Source organism: Vulpes vulpes, chromosome 13 (genome assembly GCF_048418805.1).
Source record: "Vulpes vulpes isolate BD-2025 chromosome 13, VulVul3, whole genome shotgun sequence".
NCBI classification, from domain to species: domain Eukaryota; kingdom Metazoa; phylum Chordata; class Mammalia; order Carnivora; family Canidae; genus Vulpes; species Vulpes vulpes.
The window spans coordinates 107,756,423-107,776,612 of NC_132792.1; the positions used below are offsets into that span (position 1 = coordinate 107,756,423).

Below are 20,190 nucleotides of genomic sequence, written 5' to 3' on the forward strand. Positions count from 1 at the left end.
GAAATCGTGTTCTTGGTGGGAAAGGGGGAAGATGTGAACATTCACTATGTAGAACACATTCAGTTCTGCATGAAAGGAGAGTAGACAACACAGAGGGAATGCCTAAAATATTCTCTAGGTTTGTGTGGTTCACCCATGTGGGCTTTCTTTTAAGCAGCTCTACACACATACAGTTCTTAATTTTGAGATCAGTGGTGGAATTCTATAGTAACAAAGAAGATTGAATTAAATTTAGAGGTCAAGGTATGATCACAGCCTGCATTTTATAGGCTATGCCCAACTCCTGAAGGGCCATTAGTCTTCTGTCTCCCCTTGGTCTATGGGCTTCCAGGATGATGGATAATGAACTCTCTGGTGCTGGGCCTAGAGTCTCTTGTCCCAAAGGAGGCAGCAATAGCTTTGCACAGGATCATGCCTTGGTGTCTGTTTTCCCAAGCTGTCAGTAACTGAAGGTCAACACCCATATCCATTGATCACCAACCCAGTGTTTAAAACAATGAAGACTGCCCCCTTTCATACAGAGGTACTCTCCCTATTTTCCAAATGAGGAACAGACTAGATTCCAGCTGATACTCACTTGATTCTGAAACTCATTCCTTTAAACGTTTTTTTTTTTTTATTTTTTTATTTTTTTATTTATGATAGTCGCACAGAGAGAGAGAGAGAGGCAGAGACACAGGCAGAGGGAGAAGCAGGCTCCATGCACCGGGAGCCTGACCTGGGATTCGATCCTGGGTCTCCAGGATCGTGCCCTGGGCCAAAGGCAGGCGCTAAACCACTGCGCCACCCAGGGATCCCTGAAACTCATTCCTTTAAGCCCTAATGATACAATCCTCAAGATGAGTTTTCTGCTGCTGTTTTCTACCTTGTCATCTAGTTCTTTGGATGGAACACATGCTCTCTTGAAGCCCAGGCCACTTGGGTTTGCCTTTGACTCTCTGGCAACTTTTTTCCTAGAGTCTGTGAGTCTGGACCCTGTCCCTTAATTCCCAAGATAGTGAGAGGAAAAGAGGGCAGGATTGTTATCGGAATTCTTGGGGAATTCTTGTTCTACACGAACCAGACCCTCTTGCCAGGATGTTGCCCCCACCTGAATTTGATAACACCTGCTGGGTTCTCTGGCTCTAAAGCTGAACTAACTTAAATTCACTTCATTTTACTTTACTTCAAATAATCAAACTCAGTAATTCATGAAGTTAAAGTAATTCATTTCAGTTGAACTACTGTAAATCAACAACTCAAATCAGCTCACGTGAGAACTGAATTCAGTACCCCAAACATTGATTAAACCACTCTACTTGGCCGGTACTATGTTCTTAACTCTGGAAAATCACGAAGATGGTTCAGTTGGCCTTTGGGTTGGCAGAGAGCTGTGGGATGAATATTCTCCTCCTCTCCAACTGTGTGTATTTTATTCATAGACTGCCCTTGTATTCTAGACAAAAATAACTAATATAAATGCTGTGAATTTAAGAAACAGTTTTAGTTCTGATTCATGCCTCGTGTTTGGAATAGAGTAGTTGGTGTCTCATAACAAAAAGAAAGATATGGAGGAAAAGAGGGCAGGATTGGTATCAGAATTCTTGGGGAAAGCTGGCTCTTCTCCATGGCATGCTCACTGTGTCACCCACACCCATTCCTTGTGCTCAGTGAGGAGGCGGCTTCCACACCCAAGGAGGAAAGACTCCTGCAGTATATATAGCTTCTCCATGCCTGGTCTTTTCATTAGCATAGGCATGTTTCCCATAGGAATAGCTACCAAATCTAGAAGGATAGATCTGTGTACTGATTGATAGTAGGGGCAGTGAGGAAAAGAGGGAGTTAGGGTTGGATGCTTTCTTGCATCCAGATCATTACAGGGGTGAAGAAACTCCAGCAGAATGGCCAAAAAGCTGGGTTCTGGGTTATGAGACCTCAGTTCTGGTTCTTGTTCTGTTAAAAACCAGCTGAGTGATCTTGTGCAAATCCCCTGCCTTTTGTGGCAAGCTGATTGGTAATGTGTCTTTTAACTCTATAATCGGGACCAGTGGTGGTAACTGTGGGAGGAGAGAAAAGCTGCCTATGCTCCTGAGGGTAGGGTAGCCTTTGCTGGCTCCAGCAGGGGACAGCTAGAGCTGGTACCTCGGTTAGCTTATAGCTCTTCAGTTTCTGTATCAATCCTGACTCAGCAGGTTAGCTTTTAGATACTTGGCTCCATGAGCCAGTTGAATCTGAAATTGATGGTGTGGTTGTGCCCCTAGATTTCATTGTTAAAACTTTTTCTTCCATACCAGCAGGCCGATTTCTGCCAGTCAGAGCCATCATCATTTACATCATGTAAATATGTGCCAGGTTCCGTATTAATTGTTTTCCATTCATTACCTTTCTTAGTCTTCAGACCTGTTCTATACAGAGGTACTCTCCCTATTTTCCAAATGAGGAACAGACTACATTCCAGCTGATTCTGAAACTCATTCCTTTAAGCCCTAATGATACAATCCTCAAGATGAGTTTTCTGCTGCTGTTTTCTACCTTGTCATCTAGTTCTTTGGATGGAACACATGCTCTCTTGAAGCCCAGGCCACTTGGGTTTGCCTTTGACTCTCTGGCAACTTTTTTCCTAGAGTCTGTGAGTCTGGACCCTGTCCCTTAATTCCCAAGATAGTGAGAGGAAAAGAGGGCAGGATTGTTATCAGAATTCTTGGGGAATTCTGGTTCTACACGAACCAGACCCTCTTGCCAGGATGTTGCCCCCACCTGAATTTGATAACACCTGCCATCTGGCTTATCCTGTTGGCCCTCCTCATCCTTTGAACAATAATCTTGAGGATGTAAGGGCCCACTGAAGCTATGGGTGACTTTATCACAACTCTTTGGGGGCTCTTCATCACTGATTTAAGGTTGGTTGGCCCTATAGTTCTTGAAGTATTATTAGCCCTCCTCTGGGCATCTTCACCTTTGCCACTTGCCCACTGCTGAGAGCTCAGCACAGATCCACCAGAGTTCACTTGACTTATGACATCTGGGGTGTGAGGGAAAGACATAGGGAAATGTGGTGATCCAGGCCCAGACTAGAAGGTGGCTGCAGGGGTCAAGCCAGCAATAAGTAGTTAGAGTGTAGGGGTTACACAACAGAGCTTCATAGATATACCTTTTGTTTTGTTCACATGTTACTTTCTACTCTCACTTACTTCTTTGCTTGTGGAGAGGTCTTGAGCACAGGGCCACAGGGGAGAGAGGCTTTTTCCTCTCTGAGGCAGCCCAGTCTTGTTCTGTATGTGCTCCTCACAGGATTTGGTTGTTTTCCATCTTAATTATGTTCCTTGCATCAGTGCCTGGCGGGTACACAACCTTTAAAGGAGTTTATCTTAAAAACCCACTCTCTCCTGAGAGAAACAGTTCTGTGGGGGAACTGTGAGACTTTCTGGGATTGTGTATGTATGTGCATGTGTGTGTGAGCACACATAAGCTATAATGAGGGAGCCAGTAGCTGCTTTCTTGCTTACCATTACTTTGGAGAGGTCAGAGCTTAGGTCTCTGGGGATTCTTAGATACACCACAGCCTTGAACCTCATCAAACACACAGGCTTCTGCTTGTGGTACTATGACTGAATCAACTGGGGATAGTAATGACATTGTGAAGGGGAACCAGGGCTTGTGGGTTAAATGAGTGACAGCACCATGTGTATAGGTTACATTTGTCTAGATTAATGGCTAACTGTAACATATTTCTTAGATTAAGACTTTGAAGACCCCTGACTGAATAGAGACATCATCCTGCAGAAATAATTGCTTATAATTATCAGCCATTCACATTTTAGTATAAATCAACAGACAACTCAGTTACCAAGTTCAAGGTTTTCCCATATCTAGGAGAACGGTTAGGTAATCCATTCATTTACATTTTGATTTACTCGATAACTTTTTTTTTTTAAAGCTCTCTGTATTCTATACTATAGAGGGAGACCAAGCAAAGAAAAATACTGGTCCCTTGAGGGAGTAGTTGGGGACCTAGAATTCCCCCACAGGAGACAATAGAGCATGACAAAGATAAATTATAATCAGGAGCTGGACCATGTGTTATAGACATGGCTGCACATTGATGTTGAATGAAGCAGGTTTCAGTGGGGCAGAGATTAGCTCTGAGGAGGAGCTAAATCTGCACTTGGAATTGCCCAGATGAGGCTGATAGGATTAAAGTCAAGATTAATAGTATAGAGTAAACATTGCAGACGGAGAAAATGGGTGGACCACAGGAAATAGAGAAAGCAGAAGCCTTATGTTACATGTAAGGAAACACCTGCTGATTCTGTGATGGTGCTGTCAAGAGAAATCTCTTGCTGTTCTTTCCCAGACCAACTGCCTGATTCATTCTTTCTTTAGCGATGTCCATCTCTGGTTTGAATTTTCTCTCCTACCCTATTCCCCTGCCAACTTGGTGGGCAGGTATGATGCCGTGCTTTCATGTAGTAGTGCTTATTTAATATATTGAATCAATGAAAAAAAAAAGAATCATAGATTGTCTTGAGCATATCTACTGAATTACTTTGATTCTTCTGGATTAAAGTTGGTTTATCCCAAACTGGAAAGGAGGGATGATCTAATAAGTAATGCCACATTTTAATCCCTTGTCATGTTTCTATTCTGTTTCCGTTTCTCATGAGCATCCATATGGCCTCATTTAGAATCATTCAGACACAGCTTATTTTGCTATTCATGTGCCAAGGTGCTGTGGAACAGCCAGGCCAAAAAGATGCCACCCTTGTTCCTAAGGACTTAAAACTGGTTGTTAATTTTATATGATGAGCAGTGAGGAATTTCCTTGGGAATAAAGATCTACTCTATAATAAAATGTCACCCCAAATGCATACTCTGATTTCTTTACTAAATATCAATGCTGTGACCCTTCATTAGATTATACCCTTGAGAAGGTGAACCATCTGAGAAAGAGGATTAGATATTCCTGACCTGTGTGATACCCTCTCTGGTCATGGGTCCTTTCATCCACCTAGGGATGGGCTCCTCAATATAGCTCAAGCACCAGGGTCTCCTGGAGGATGCAGTGGCTCAGTGTCCCATCGGAATTCCATGGGCCTAGATTTGTTACCAATTCCTAAAACTCCCAGACGTGACTGTATATGCAGTCCCACAGCTTCTACAATGCTAAGATGCTTTCATAATCTGTTATTCTCTCTTCCTGTTTCTCCCTAACCAGGAAGGCAGAGTATTTATATTTCTACCAAACTCCCAAGAAGCTGACCTTCGAATCTGCACTGTCATTGCTAAGGTCTTTTCCTGCCCACCCAGTGGCCATGCCAAGTGGCTGGACTGGCCATCACCATGGTGCCTGAGAGTGAGAATGACTGTTTCCTGTAAGCCATGATGCTGACAACAACTGTGCCAGTCCTCCACTTTCTGTAGCTGGGTGATTATTGGGATGATAAAGCAGATAGCACTGAGCCTATGATGGCTTTATAATTCAGTAAACATCAAACGGAATAGAATCAGAGGCATTAAAGCTCATGTTGGAGAAACAATGGACAAAATCAGACCCAGCCCAGGAAGTGAGGTCACACTAGTATTGGACAGAAGATGCTCAGGTTGAATGGGACAAGTTCCAAAAACAGAACTGCATGGAACCAAACCTGGGAGAGTTAGAGGGAAAGAGGGGAGTTGGACATAATTGTCATGGGCAGAATCTTGACAGTGAGCCCTTCCCAGCTATGCTATGGGGCTGATAAAATGCAGGGACATTTTATTGAGTCCTGTTTTTGGAGCAAGATACCTCTCTTCTGGGCTAGACTCCAGCTTCCCTTTCCTTAGAGAGAGAACATTGGTTAAATCAGGGTGAGCATGCAGGGCTTAGGGCCAGGACTGGATGTGCTTCCTGTCCTGGGTTAGGCCCCATCTCGTTCTCACAGCAAACCCCACATACCTGCCGCAGCCCTTGTCTTCTGCCTCTGCGTAGTCTCTATATATTGCCAACTCCTTACCCCTGCCTAACCCCTGCCCCAAATTTGGGGCAGCATCAAGGGGCTTAGGTTAATTGTTGGTTGATCTGTAGGTGACTCTCATTTCTTCATTATACTAGTATTTGTCTCCTTTTGTATTTTTTTGAGGTGGAGATCCCTGGGCTGTCCACAGTAGGGTTATCTGTTAATGTTTGTTGATAGCTGATTGATATTTTCTCCTCTTCCCACACCAGTGACATACCTCTCTCAGCCCACTAATTTCTCTATACACTTGGGGGTGGGGTGAGGCTAAATTTAGCTTTTCTGTTCTCCATTAAGTCTGCTTGGCAATTGCACTACTTGGGATTTACCCCAAAGATATCGATGCAATGAAAAACTGAGACACCTGCACCCCAGTGTTTATAGCAGCTGTGTCCTTCCAAGCTATGGAAGGAGCCTCGGTGTCCATCAAAAGATGAATGGATAAAGAAGATGTGGTTTATATATATAATGGAATATTACTCAGCCATTAGAAACAACGAATACCCACCATTTGCTTTGATGTGTATGGAACTGGAGGGTATTATGCTGAGTGAAGTAAGTCAATCAGAGAAGGACAAACATTATATGGTTTCACTCATACAGGGAATATAAAAAATAGTGAAAGGGATTAAAGGGGAAAGGAGAGAAAATGAGTGGGAAATATCAGAGAGGGTGACAGAACATGAGAGACTCCTAACTCTGGGAAATAAATGAACAAGGGATAGTGGAAAGGGAGGTGGGTGGGGGGATGGGGTAACTGGGTGATGGGCACTGAGGGGGGCACTTGACTGGATGAGCACTGTGTGTTATACTATATGTTGGCAAATCAAACTCCAATAAAAAAATATACAAAAGAAAAAAGAAAAAATAAAAGTCTGCTTGGGTGTTGATTTTCCAAGTTGCTTGTTTTTGGCTGGTCTTAACTGACTCCAATGTATCAAAAATGCCAATAGTACCTAGACCTTCCTGGGTATAGAATTGGTTTTATCTGTGTATCATGTTTGTAATTTTTTTTGGATCATTTTTCTCTTAGTAACATATTTGAAGAGCTAACCAGTCACTGGCTGGGAACATTGGGATGAGGAAGACCTAGTGTGAATATGATCCAAAGCTGCCCATGGAGTGAATGAGAGAACAGAGGCCTGGAGGGACTGATTTACCTCATGGAAAGTTCCAGAAGGAGATTCAGGTCTGTGAGTAAAGTGCAGTGCCCCACTGGTACAATAATCACAGGACACATTCCAGCAATCTGGGCTGAATCAGCAATGGAGTACTGGGACAGATAGCACTTAATGAATACAGATGGAAAGTGTGTCTAAAGACACAGGAAGAGCTGATAGCTTGGGACCTCCCCTTTGGTATCTAGAAGGGTAATTCCACGAATCAAGAAGCACCTTGCCCTAGGAGGGACTGGGCTAGCTTTCTTCCTCCCTTCCTCCTTTACTCCTTCATCAGATAACATCAAATAGCAGCCAATAGCTCTGCTGGGTCCTGGGGCAATCTGGTGAACAAACAGACAAAATTCTTGGAGCTCAGAGGGGAGCAAACTAAAAATAACAAAAAAATGCATGAAAGAACTATATATGGTAAAAATATCTACCAAGGAAACAAATAGTGCTAAGAGAGTAAATGGTGGTGGTGGGAGGTGGTTGGAGAACCACTTACCACATGGAGAACAAAGTTTAGCATGGGTGATCAAGAAAGCCAATACTCAAAGGATGAGATGGGGCTGACCAGGTTCAGAACATAGAAGAGAGAACTAAAGGGGTTCCTGGGTGGCACAGATGGTTGAGCAGCAAACTCTTGGTTTCAGCTCAAGTTGTAATCTCAGAGTTGAGAGATTGAGCCCTGTGTTGGGCTCTATGCTCAGCACAGAGTTTGCTGGAGATTATCTCTCCCTCTCTTTCTGCCCCTCCCACTCATGCTCTCTCTCAGTCTCTCTAAAGTAAATAAATCTTGAAAGAAAAAAAGAGAAGAGAGGACTCAAAGTAGAGGAAATAGCCTATGAACAAGTCTAAGTTAGAAAGCCTTGACTTGTTGAAGGAACTTAAAAGGGGATCAGGATGGTTAGAGAATGGGTAATGGGGAGAGAAATAGTTTACTGATGTAGGCAGAACCAAGGGACCGTATCAATTAACTTTTGCAAACAAGCAACCCTAACATTTAGTGGCTTAAAACAATAGTGGCTTAAAACAATAGTGATGTATTATTTCATGTGATTCTTTGGAGTTCTTCTGGTCTGGGCATGGGTCTGGGGCTGGAAGTTCTAGAATGGCCTCACTTGCATGTCTAGGGTCTCAGCTGGGATGGCAAGGATGGTGGTGGCTGGGCTACCTCTCCAAGGGGTCTCCCATCTTACCATAGGAAACCCAGGCTTCTTCATGGGTGGTTGCAGGTTTCCTAGAAGTAAGAGAGAGCAAGCTGCATGGAGCAAGAGCTTTCCAGTCCTCTGCTTGGATCACAATTGATAATGCTCTATTTGCCAAAGCAATTCACATAGTCAAGTCCTGATGGAAAGGCCAGAAAAATTCACCTCTAGATGGCAGGAACTGAACAATGTGGTGGTTATTCAGTATAGTCTCAGGAACAAAAGTAGAAGTTTTATTTGTTGATTGAATACCTGGGCTGGGCTGGGCTCCATTTGATTATTCTTTCCTTTCTTCCTTCCTTTAAAAAGATTATCTGCTGTTTGTCAGTCACTGTCTTAGATCTGCTGCCGAGTAAACATGGATATTCTAGTCAGATAGTTCATATAATAGTGGGGAGATACACAAACAGGCACTGGTACTTTAGGGTGGTTAGCACTGTAGCAGAGGTATGCCCGGGTATAATGATGAGAGAGAGGAGACGGCAGTCACTCCAACCCAATGGTGAAGGAAGGAGGGTCTCCAAGCCTGAGCTGAGTCGTAAAGAATAGGAAAGTGAGGACAGGCATTCAGGGAGGAGGGGAGCAAGGCAGGTACCTGAGGACAGCAATGATAAGAGGCTGAGCCTGGAAACATGGGACTAGAGCTTTGTTAATGCTTCCTGTTGCAGCCCCACCTGGTCCTGTGCACTATGATCAGGGCTGGGCTTGAATGCACAGTAGCACTGGTAGGAATCAAGGGATCCTAGCATTGGGGAAGGGGAGGAGTGGGGTTGGGTCTAATAGAGATTGCAGACTATCCTGGTGTCTGATTCTGTGCCCTATGCCCAAGGCCTTCTGAAGCTTGTGCCAGGGATCTCCTATCAGACTGCAGACGCCTGAGTCATATAGCCAGTGCTGGCATACTGCCTTAGCAAAGCCCCAGCACCTCCTTGTTAGAAATAGTTTCCCAAAGCCCCCATACAGATTGTGTCCTAAAGGGACAGTAGGGTATGAGTGTATTATTCACTGCATTTTCCATGTGCAGAGGGTGAGGATGGGAAGAGAAAGAGTCTCAGGAAATGTGTATATTTATCCTGGCCTTGCCTTAAGAAAACCCAGCCACCAATCCATCAAAAATGAATTTGAGTTTGGATAACATTAGCGTTTAAGGCAATGCTCTTCTCTTGTATTGATTCTCTGTGGGTTGAAATGGAAACAATTTTAGAAATGTAGTCTTAGGTTTCCTTAATCTGCGTGGCTCAGGGAGGAAAAGGCTGTTGTCACTCATGCTAATAACCACAAGGAACATGGTTCTAAAGTGCTTAGCTGGAAAATGAATTCCAGAAGCCAGCCCTGGCCATGCCTCCAGGGAAGCTTTTTCCTAAAAATTTAGCCTTTTTCTTTCCTTCAAGAGAGTTGCCTCAGGTGCAGAACCACTTGGGAAATAAAAACTAACCTGCAGAATTCAGGATTCCCAGGAAGGGAGGAGTCAGCATGGAGTGGGGTCCTCATTGTCATTGGTGGGGTAAGGGAATGGATTCCTTGTACAGTTCACTTTGGAAGCCCAGGAGAGAAGTCTGCCTGCCATCCTCCAAAATAAATATCTGCTTGGAGTTTCATTATGATACACTTAATCTTTATTTTTTTATAACACAGTTATTCTTTAGATTAGGGTATTGGATGTACCTGTTAAAATGTATGTACTTTGATTGTCTTAGCAGAAAGGATGTGTCAGATTAACATGGAGAGCAGAGAAGGCAGAAAGGTTTGTAGCATAGGGCACTGCACTGGGAAGAGAAAGCATGGTGGAAAACCAGCAAGGGACAGCAAGAGGTCATGGGGTGTCTAGGTTTGGTGTCTAAATGCTGTGATGTTGGCTACCCCCACAAGGAAGTTCAAGTTCTTCTAAAGAAAGTCATGTCTGTAGTTTGGGCTGAGCTTTCTAAAGACTCAACATTTGAGGCCCAGTGTCCCAACTCTTTGACTGTTAGGGATGTCAAAACTGAAATGAGAATGGAAGTCAATAGCCCTTTTCCCTCAGAACTTGCCCTTTTGCCTCTTGTAACTAGTAGAGCCCTTGTGGGTATTTGCCCATATAAATATGGGCTCTGTTTGCATAAAGTGCTGGCACAGTTTGCAGTGTACCTCAGAGGAGCTATCTATTCTGTGGCCTTTTCTCTGTCACCTAATTTTATCACTTCACACCTTTCTTCCTTCTCACCACCCACTTATCCTGACCCAGATCTGGGGGGCTGGAGCATGGGAGGAGTTTGGAAGGTGATGACAGATGGACCTGTCCTCTTGGCCACTAAGCAGGGTCCAAGTCCTGCCTCCTTCAGAGGGTGGCCTTCCTTTTCCTTTTCTCAGGCCTCCAATGCCTTCTCTGGCAGCCTTCTATGGCAGCTATGTGTGTCCAGAATAATACCTTTGTTTTTGATGTAAGTAATGTACTTCCAACAATTATAATCCACATCTCTATCAGCAGCCTGCATTTGGGCATAGTGCTTGTGTGCATGGCTAACTCAGCCCGATGGTGATGTTTCAAAGAGACATAGACCTGGAGACACGGACAGGGGTGGCTTCCCTGAATCCCTGCCAGGAGGCTAGAGCTCTAGGGAGTGGGCTTCTCCTATCACATTGTCCAGGCTCATTAAGGTGAAAGTACACATTTTCCATTCACATCATGAATTGGGATTCATAGTAGGCGAGGCCACATTAGCATAGGTGGAACATCCCAGGACAGGGGTGCAGGAGAAGAGGGCCATGCTGAGACCGTGGCAGAGGACAGGATGTCTTGGGGGCTTTCAGAACTCTAGGCTAGCTTTGGTACCCGGGTTATCTTGGGCACATAGAAGCTCATGGTTTCCTTTTCCTTCTGTTAATGACCAATCATCTCCCCTACTACTCTCTCTGGTTTTAGATTTTTTTTTTTTTTTTTGTAGCTTCTGCTCACTGTGTCAAACTGAAGATTTAAGGGCTTTGCAGACTAGTTGCTTTTGGTGTGATTTCTGTGGTCCCATTATCAAATGTCTCACTTTCTCCCCATAAAAATTTTCTAGCAGAGAAAGTATGATGTATCCAACTGATCACCACTATGCTTATTTGGTCAGAGTTTGGGTGCCCACTCCTTCAAAGGCTGCTGGCCAATATAGAGATTGCTTTTTATTGATCCTGGATATGATCTAGCTAGCTGTGATAGAGGGTGGGTGGGGAAGGGTATTGTCATGCAACCATAGGGACCCATGTGAGAAGATCTCTTGGAAGGGGTGGTGGGCATGGTAGGTATTCCAAAGCTTAACCTGATTCCAGGTACCTGGCTGTCTAAAGTGATGGCAACTCCAGTAGCAGCCAGCTTCAGGAGTCATCTATGTACCCATTATGCTGAGGAAATCTTAGTTGGTTTCCTGCATCTAATATTAGTTTTCTGTTAGCTTGTTCATTTTTTCCTACTGGCTGAGGGCCTCTGATGTCATGTACAATGCCCACTGCATCCTCAATACCCAGTACTGATTTGTGGAATAAATAGGTGTTTGTTGCTTGGGTTATCATGAAAATATCTCCTTTCCATTCACCTAGATTATAAGCATACTTAGCATGTTTTAAAAATCTACAGTGCCTAAAGACCAGGTATACAATTGGTGATTATTAAATGCTTATAATACTTGTTAAATAAGTAGAAACATAGGAGAGATATTGTAGGATATGGTCTACCAGCCCTTCTAATGGGGACTTTAGAGGACTTTGATCAGCTTGTCCTATTGTAAATAATTAAACCATTGAGTGAGGAAACTGAGCAGGTGGGATAAAGTGCTGAAGAAATCAAACAAAGTCTTATTCCAGGGGCCTCATGGGCAGAGCCTAAACTCACTTACTATAAGGAGAAAAATGACTTTCTTAAACCTCATTAACTCAAATTCCACTAATTTAGAGTAAGCAATCACTCAGACCCACAGAGCTGAAGTTTGCTTCTGCACTTTGAAAAATGCATCTATAAAGTCAGTGAGCAGTGTTAGAAGTGAAGTGGGAGGGTGGAGTGGATGGGGGTGAGAGGGTGGGGGAGGGATCTGGCTGACTAATGACTGCAAAGCATAGGCCCAGTGTTAGAGCTCAGGAAGCCCTCCCTGACTTCTTGTTCTGTAGAGGCGTAAGGGCCTTTCTGTGCATGTCACCTTCTACATTGCCCTCAGCACTTTGCAACAGACTGGGAACCTCTTGAGGACAATGCCCCCAGTCCCTTTTCTCTATTTCCCTAGCTCAGAGCCTGCCTAAATAAATGTTTTCAGTGAATAAATAAGGCAAAGCTCTCATAGAACAGTCTTTACATAGATATGAATACTGTGTTCATTCCAAACAGATTATTTTAGGACTAAGGTTTTTATAGTTTTTAGTCTTTTAGTCGAGTCCTGGGCAAATTGGTCTCTTGGACCTACTATTAACATTATAGAGTTTATGTTGAGAAGGCAATTTGATGATTAAGATTAAAGCCAAAACTTTTTGAGTAGTTAGCTTTTTGATAATTTTATGTTTAATGTTATGTTTTAATTTGTAAACAAAGGTGCTCACCCCCTCTTCTCACTCTGGGATCCCAGGTAATGAAGAAGAAAATGTGTGAAAGGTAGGTGAATGAATGAATGAAAGAATGAATGAATGAATGAATACTGTACAATCTCCCTCACTGTAGTTCAGATCCTTTATCTCATGTGGCCAGGTTGCATACTGGTGGGATTGGGTGCACAGAGGAAGCTATGATGGAATTTCATGGTGTGGACGGGACTGGCTGGTGCTAGAGTCTGGCTGGGTGAAAGAATAGCCCTGGATGGGCAAACCTAAGGGCAAGGGTAGGCAGAAGCCCAGTTTTGCAGGGGCCTTGTGGTGAAGGCTGAGAAGCTTGGCAAATGATCAGCTTTAAGGAAGGCGTAGGAAGGGCACAGAGGAGTTCAGATGTCATCAACCAAGAACCTGGCCAGTAGGTGGCATCCCAGGAGCATTGGCAGGCCCCGGAATCCTGCCCTTCTACCCACAAAGATGCTATAATTTAAGTCTAGGAAGCTACTGAAAAGGAGAGAGGTGCAGCTCTAGCCCTGGAGGGGATAGAGAACAGGGCATATTTTTAGGTGCCAAGAAAAGGACAGAAATGAGTTTATTATAATTGAGGTGAGTATTATTTGGTCACAAGAATAAGACAGTTGTCCTACTACCAATGGGACATCAAGCCACTAGCAGTGAGACATGAAGCCAAGGCTGGACTGGGGCAGAGGTGACTTGAAGCTGAATCCTTAGGTAACAATCTACAAGTCTTTCAATCTCTTTTGCTAGTAACGTGTCTTTAGAGAAGGGGTAGATATGGGCATAGGTCTTTTTGGAATTAGAAGGCATTATAGAATTCCTAAGTGTCATGTGTGGGGCAGTGCCAAATCAGTGGATTAGTTAAGTTAGACAAACCCTTCAGCTGAGGACTGGAAAAGATGAACAACAACAACAACAGAAGGGAGTAGTCTGAAGGCATTGGAATGCTAACACCGTAGTACAGAATTTCTAGTAGAAGATTAAAATCCAGAGATGTAGCACTGGTAATCACCCTCAATTTAGGTTGGTATTTTCAAAGACTGCCCCTTAGAATATAGGTGAACTAGAAATAAAAGAACCCTCTAACAACTTCAGCCTAACTTGAGTAATTGGATGGCCCAGAAATTCTTAATACCTAAAACTGAATTAAGGTAATCCAAAATTTCTATCATTCTCATAAAAATCACCTCAGGAGAAAGATAATATTTTATGTCCCAAATTATTTGTATAAATAATTCTTTCAGTACGTTATCTGGAATGCAATGAAAGATAACTAGACATATAAGGAGGCAAAACCAACACAAACAAGAACTTGACTAAAGAAAAATTCAGAGTATCCACATATTTAAAATATCAGGTATAGACTTTAAAATAATTATATTTGTTATTTTTAAACAATTAAAATAAGGTGGAAATTCCAGCAGAGAATAAGAAACTACAAAATTGACATCACCGATTTTAAAATTGGTTATATAGAAACTGCAGAAGTAAAGAGCAATACTGTAAGTTATGAACTTTATGAAATGGAAGATTAGATGTAATTGAAGAGAGAATTAGTTAACTGGAATATAGGTCAGAAGAAATATCCAGAATGAAGCCTACTTACATCAAAGGTGGGGGGAAAAACAGAAAAGAGGGAAAGAGGCACAAAACGAATGGTGATATGTTCTACTACATGTTTAACTGAAGTCTCAGAAATAGATGAGAATGTAGCAGAAAAATATTTGAAGAAATAATGTCTGGGAAATTTCCAACAATGTTAAAAGACTAAGCCAAAGCTTAAAAAGTAAAAAAATTAAAATCTCACAAGACCATCATTTAAAAATTGCAGAAAACCGAAGCCAAAAGAAACTTTTAAAAGCAGTCATAAGTGACAGATTACTTCAAAGTGCATTAATTAGACTGATGGGTAACTTTATAATAGGAAAAAAAGGGCAGAAAAATCAAAAGACAATAGAATGATACTGTTAATGTGCTAAAAGAAATTAACTACCAATTCTAGAATTTTACCTCTGAGAAAATATCATTCAGGAATGAAGGTAAAATAAAGATCTTTTTAGACAAAAGAGAATCTATCACTAGCAGTCTTATGTTAAATGAAAAGCAAAGGGCATTTTTCAGGTGGAAGGAAAAGCTTAGGTGCAAGAAGTACAATGCAAGAGGGAATGAAGAATAAAAATACAACTAAATCTAAATGACTGTTGATTGTATAAAACAATGATAATGCTGCCTTGTAGGGCTTAAAATTAATATGGAATTAAAATAAATGAAAAAGTGGCATAGAAATTAGGAGAGGGATAAATAAAATAAAAATGCCTTGGGGTGTTTTTCCTGCTTGGGAAAAGGGTAAAGGTCACAATTAATATTAGCCTTTGAGAAGTTAAAAATGTGATTCATAGTTTTTTTTTTTTTTTTTTTAAGATTTTATTTGTTTATTTGAAAGAGAGAGAAAACAAGAGTGGGGTGGAGGAGGACGAGGGACAAACAGACTCTTAACCTCAGTGAGGATTCTGATATGGGGCTCCATCTTAGGACTCTGAGATCATGGCCTGAGCTGAAACCAAGAACCTGAAGCTCACTGACTGAGCCACCCAGGAACCCCAAGAGAATATTTTCTAACATGTTTATGAGGCCAGTACAAACTTACTATTAAAACTTGTGAAAAAAAGAAAGGAAAATTATAAATCAATGTTTTCCTGAACATTTAGACAAAAGTCCTAAACAAGGTATTAGCAAACCAAATCTAGTTATGTATGGGAAAACTAATTTGTAACTTTTCAATTGGGCTTTTATTTTGTGACTACAGATTTGGTTTAAGATAAAAATAAAACTTAAAAAAATAAATAAAACTTTAGCAAAATAGGGATAGAAATAAACTTCCTCGTAACAAAGTATAATCTCTCTTATAAAGGATATCTATAAAAAAATAAAGGATATCTATAAAATTCCTATCTTATATAATATCTTATTACACTTAGTGTCATGTTTTCCAGGTACATCCCTGTCTTTGCAAATGTAGGGATTTCCTTTATTTTTATGGCTGAATAATATTTAATTAAGTTAATAATACTTAATATTTAATAATATTTCATTTAAATTTAATGATATTTAATTAATGTTTAGTGTATGTGTCTATATGGCTTTAGTTATATCTAATCTTTATTTTTTTAAAGGTTTTATTTATTTATTCATGAGACACACACACACACACACACACACACACACAGAGGCAGAGACACAGGCAGAGGGAGAAGCAGGCCTCATGCAGGGAGCCTAATGTGGGACTCGATCCCGGGACTCCAGGATCATGCCCTGAGCCAAAGGCAGATGCTTAAGCACTGAGTCACCCACGTGTTCCCTAATCTATATCTATATGTCACATTTTCTTTATTCATTCATCTGCTGATGACTTAAGGTCCCTTCTATATCTTGGCTACTGTAAATAATGTTGCAGTGAACATGAGATTCTGATTTTAATTCCTTTGGATAAATACCCAGAAGTGGGATTGATAGACCATATGTTAATTATATTTTTAAATACTTGAGGAAATTCCATACTATTTTTCATAGTGACTGCACCAGTTGACATTTCCACCAACCATGCAACAAGGGTTCCAATTTCTCCACATCCTTGCCAATGCTTTCATTTTTTTTATTAATAGCCATTCTAATAGGTGTGAGGTGATAGATAACTCATGTGATTCTGATTTGCATTTCTCTGATAATTAGTAATGACTGAGTATCTTTTTATATACCTATTTGCCATTTACATGTCTGCTTGGGAGAAATGTCTATGTCCTTTCTCCTTTTTTCAATTAAGTTGAAAGAAACCAGATGAAGACAAATACTACTTGCTACCACTTATATGAGAAATCTAATATAACTAATAATAAATATATCTAATATATCTAATAATAAGATTATAATATAATCTTATATATAAATCTAATATAATATAATCTATATAATTATATAATATAATCTAATATAATTCCATGAGTCAAACTCATGGAAGCAGAGAGCTACATGGTGGTTGCCAGGGGCAAGAGGAAGGGGAAAATGGGAAAGAAAGTGTCAGTTATGTGTCCTGGAGATCTGTACAGCATAGTTAATAATACTGTATTGTATACTCACAGATTTACTGAAAGGGTAGGTCTTATGTTAAACTTTTATCACTAATACTAGTAGTACTACTGCTACTAATAAGAAGGCAGAAGGAAACTTTTGGAAGTGACAGATATGTTTATGAATTGGGGTGATAGTTTCATGGGTATATACGTATATCTAAACTCATCTAGTGGGATCCCTGGGTGGCGCAGCGGTTTGGCGCCTGCCTTTGGCCCAGGGCGCGATCCTGGAGACCCGGGATCGAATCCCACATCGGGCTCCCAGCTCATGGAGCCTGCTTCTCCCTCTGCCTGTGTCTCTGCCTCTCTCTCTTTCTCTCTGTATGACTATCATAAATAAATAAAATTAAAAAAAAATTTAAACTCATCTAGTTTTATACATTAAGTATGAACAGCTTTTTGTATGTCAATCATACCTCAAAAAAGTGCTTTTTAAAATAATAATCATTATTATATATTAAAAAATATAATACTTTATGTATTGACAGATTTCCTTTTGAGATCATGGCCAAGAACAAAGTGCCTACTATCATTATTTCTATTCAACATATTGGGTGCCCTAGCCAATACAGCAAGAAAAATTGAAAAATAAATATTATTTGATTTTGGAAGCAAGAATAAGATAGTATTTATTCATAGATTATACTATTATATATGTAAAAAGATCTAAACAAATCTACAGATAAATTATTAGAATTTACAAGTGAGTTTATCCAAGTTTTTTTAAGCAAGTCACCATTCACAAACTAATTGATTTTGAAATACCACCTAAACAATTAGAAAATTACAATTTAAAATATAAATACCATTTATAGTAGGATCAGAAATATAAAATGAAATCCTAAGAGTAAATCTAAAAAAAGATGTGGAAGATGTAAGTCAGCTAAGAATAGCTAAGACACTCTTGAAGAAGAATGAGTGAGAAGATTTAGTCTATTGAATATTAAAATTTCTTTTAAAGCTATGATAATTAAGACAGTGCATTATGTTGCAAAAATAGGCTAATAGACCAAGGAGACAGAACAAATTTCCTAGAAACAGATCCATGTCCATATGGGTACTTGATTTATGACAAATATTATGCTATATCATAATGGGCAAAGAATGGTCTTTTCAATAAATGTTTGTGGAAAAAATAGATCTCCATATGGTTAAAAAAAAAAAGGAAAAGATTCTGACCCTTACCTAACACCATTAAAAAAGTCAGTTACAGATAAATTGTGTATATAAATGTTAAAAGCAGAATAATAAATCTTGTGGAAGACAAGATAGAGGTATCTTCATAATTTCAGAAAAGGGAAAGATTTTTAAATAGGAAAAACTTATATAGAAAGGGCTGATTATTTATATTAAAATTTAGAACTTTTGTCCATTAAAAGAAACTATCAAGAGAATGAAAATGCAACCCCAAGAATGAGAAAAGATGTTTTCAACACATAAAACCAACAAAGGCTAGTTTCCAGAGTAAATAAAAAACTCCTAAAGATCAAAAAAAAAAAAAAAAAAAAAAAAAGACAGCCTAATAGGAAAATGGGCAAGAGACTTGAACAAGGATTCCACAAAAAGATAAAATATTCATATGAGAATGTGTCATCATAATAGGGAAAATGTAAAACTCTGGTAATGCTACATAACTACAGAACGGCTAATTTAAAAAGCTTATTAGCAGCAGATTTTTGTAAGAATGTGGAACAACCAGACCTCTTACACAATACTGATGGGTGTGCAAATTGACACAACCATGCTATAAAAAGGTTTGGCTGTGCTTCCCAAAGCTTAAGATATCTACATCCTGGGGATCCCTGGGTGGTTTAGCAGTTTAGCACCTGCCTTCTGCCCAGGGCGTGATCCTGGAGTCCTGGGATTGAGTCCTGCATCGACCTCCCTGCATGGAGCCTGCTTCTCCCTCTGCCTGTGTCTCTGCCTCTCTCTCTCTCTCTCTCTCTGTGTGTCTCTCATGAATAAATAAATAAAATCTTAAAAAAAAAAGATATCTACATCCTATGGCCTGACAATTTCACTGTTAAGTATACAGTCACCAGAAATTCATGTACACATATGTCAAAAAATAATTCACAATAGCCCAATGCTGGAAGCAACCCAAATGCCCATCACCAGTAGGATGGATAAATAAAATTTAGTATATTCATATAGTAGCATACTATTCAGCAAATGAAAGAGAGCAACTACTGCTACATGTAAAACATTGTTGAGTTTCACAAGCCTAATGCTAAATAAATCCAAACACAAAACAATACATATGTGGTTCTTTTTATATAAGGCTTTAAACAGCCAAACTTAAGCTATAGTGTTTAGGAATGCAAATTAGGTTATAAGATTATAAAGAAAAGCAAACAAGTGATTACCATAAAGATCATGATAGTAGTTACCTTTGGCTGGTGCCGGAGAGAGAGGCATTTGGAGGGCTTTTGGGATGCCGAAAATGTTTTTATCTTGACCTGGGTCATAGTTATATAAGTGCTTATTTTGTAATTATTTAATAAAGGGTATATTTATATTTTAGGTACTTTTCTGTATGTGTACTATAACTTTGCTAGACAAAAGAAATGGGGCAGAGTTGACAGACCCAATAATTTGCTTTCTATTTTCTTCCTCCTCCTCCTTTTCTTCTTCCTTCTTTTTCTGAGCATCACCCAGATCTGAGTCCTAGAATATTTTATGTAAAAGCAAAAAAATATCTTTTCCTAAAGATTTTTTTCTTTTTACAATTTTATTCTCCAAAGACTAGTATTCCAGAAGACAAGTGTTATGATAAAAGAAGTAACTAGAATCATTAGTCACCTCAGGGCTCGTCTGTTGTACTTTCTGCATTCCATTAGTCTTTGCAATTGTGGGGGTGGGAGGAGTCCTACTGTTTGGGGCTTGGAGCTCTGAAAGCAGTGAGTAAACTCTGGCTGAGATTTTATTTTTTTTTTAAAATTTTTTTTTTTTTTTTTTAATTTTTTTTTTATTTATTTATGATAGTCACAGAGAGAGAGAGAGAGGCAGAGACACAGGCGGAGGGAGAAGCAGGCTCCATGCACCGGGAGCCCGATGTGGGATTCGATCCCGGGTCTCCAGGATCGCGCCCTGGGCCAAAGGCAGGCGCCAAACCGCTGCGCCACCCAGGGATCCCTCTGGCTGAGATTTTAAAATACTCCTTGTTCGTGGTGATATT

At 40.4% G+C, this 20,190-nt stretch overlaps 1 long non-coding RNA gene across 6 annotated transcripts in view; it reads left to right on the forward strand.

The window, feature by feature from the left end:
* LOC140594952 (uncharacterized) overlaps positions 1 to 20,190 on the forward strand; it is a 434,463-nt gene that overhangs the window by 70,984 nt on the left and 343,289 nt on the right. The window contains exon 3 of one of the 6 annotated variants that reach the window (XR_011996233.1): positions 5,195 to 6,845. The exons of the other annotated variants lie outside the window; for them this stretch is intronic. This is a non-coding gene — a long non-coding RNA (uncharacterized lncRNA). Of the gene's footprint in view, positions 1 to 5,194; positions 6,846 to 20,190 lie in introns of those variants that run through there. 6 annotated transcript variants of the gene reach the window in all.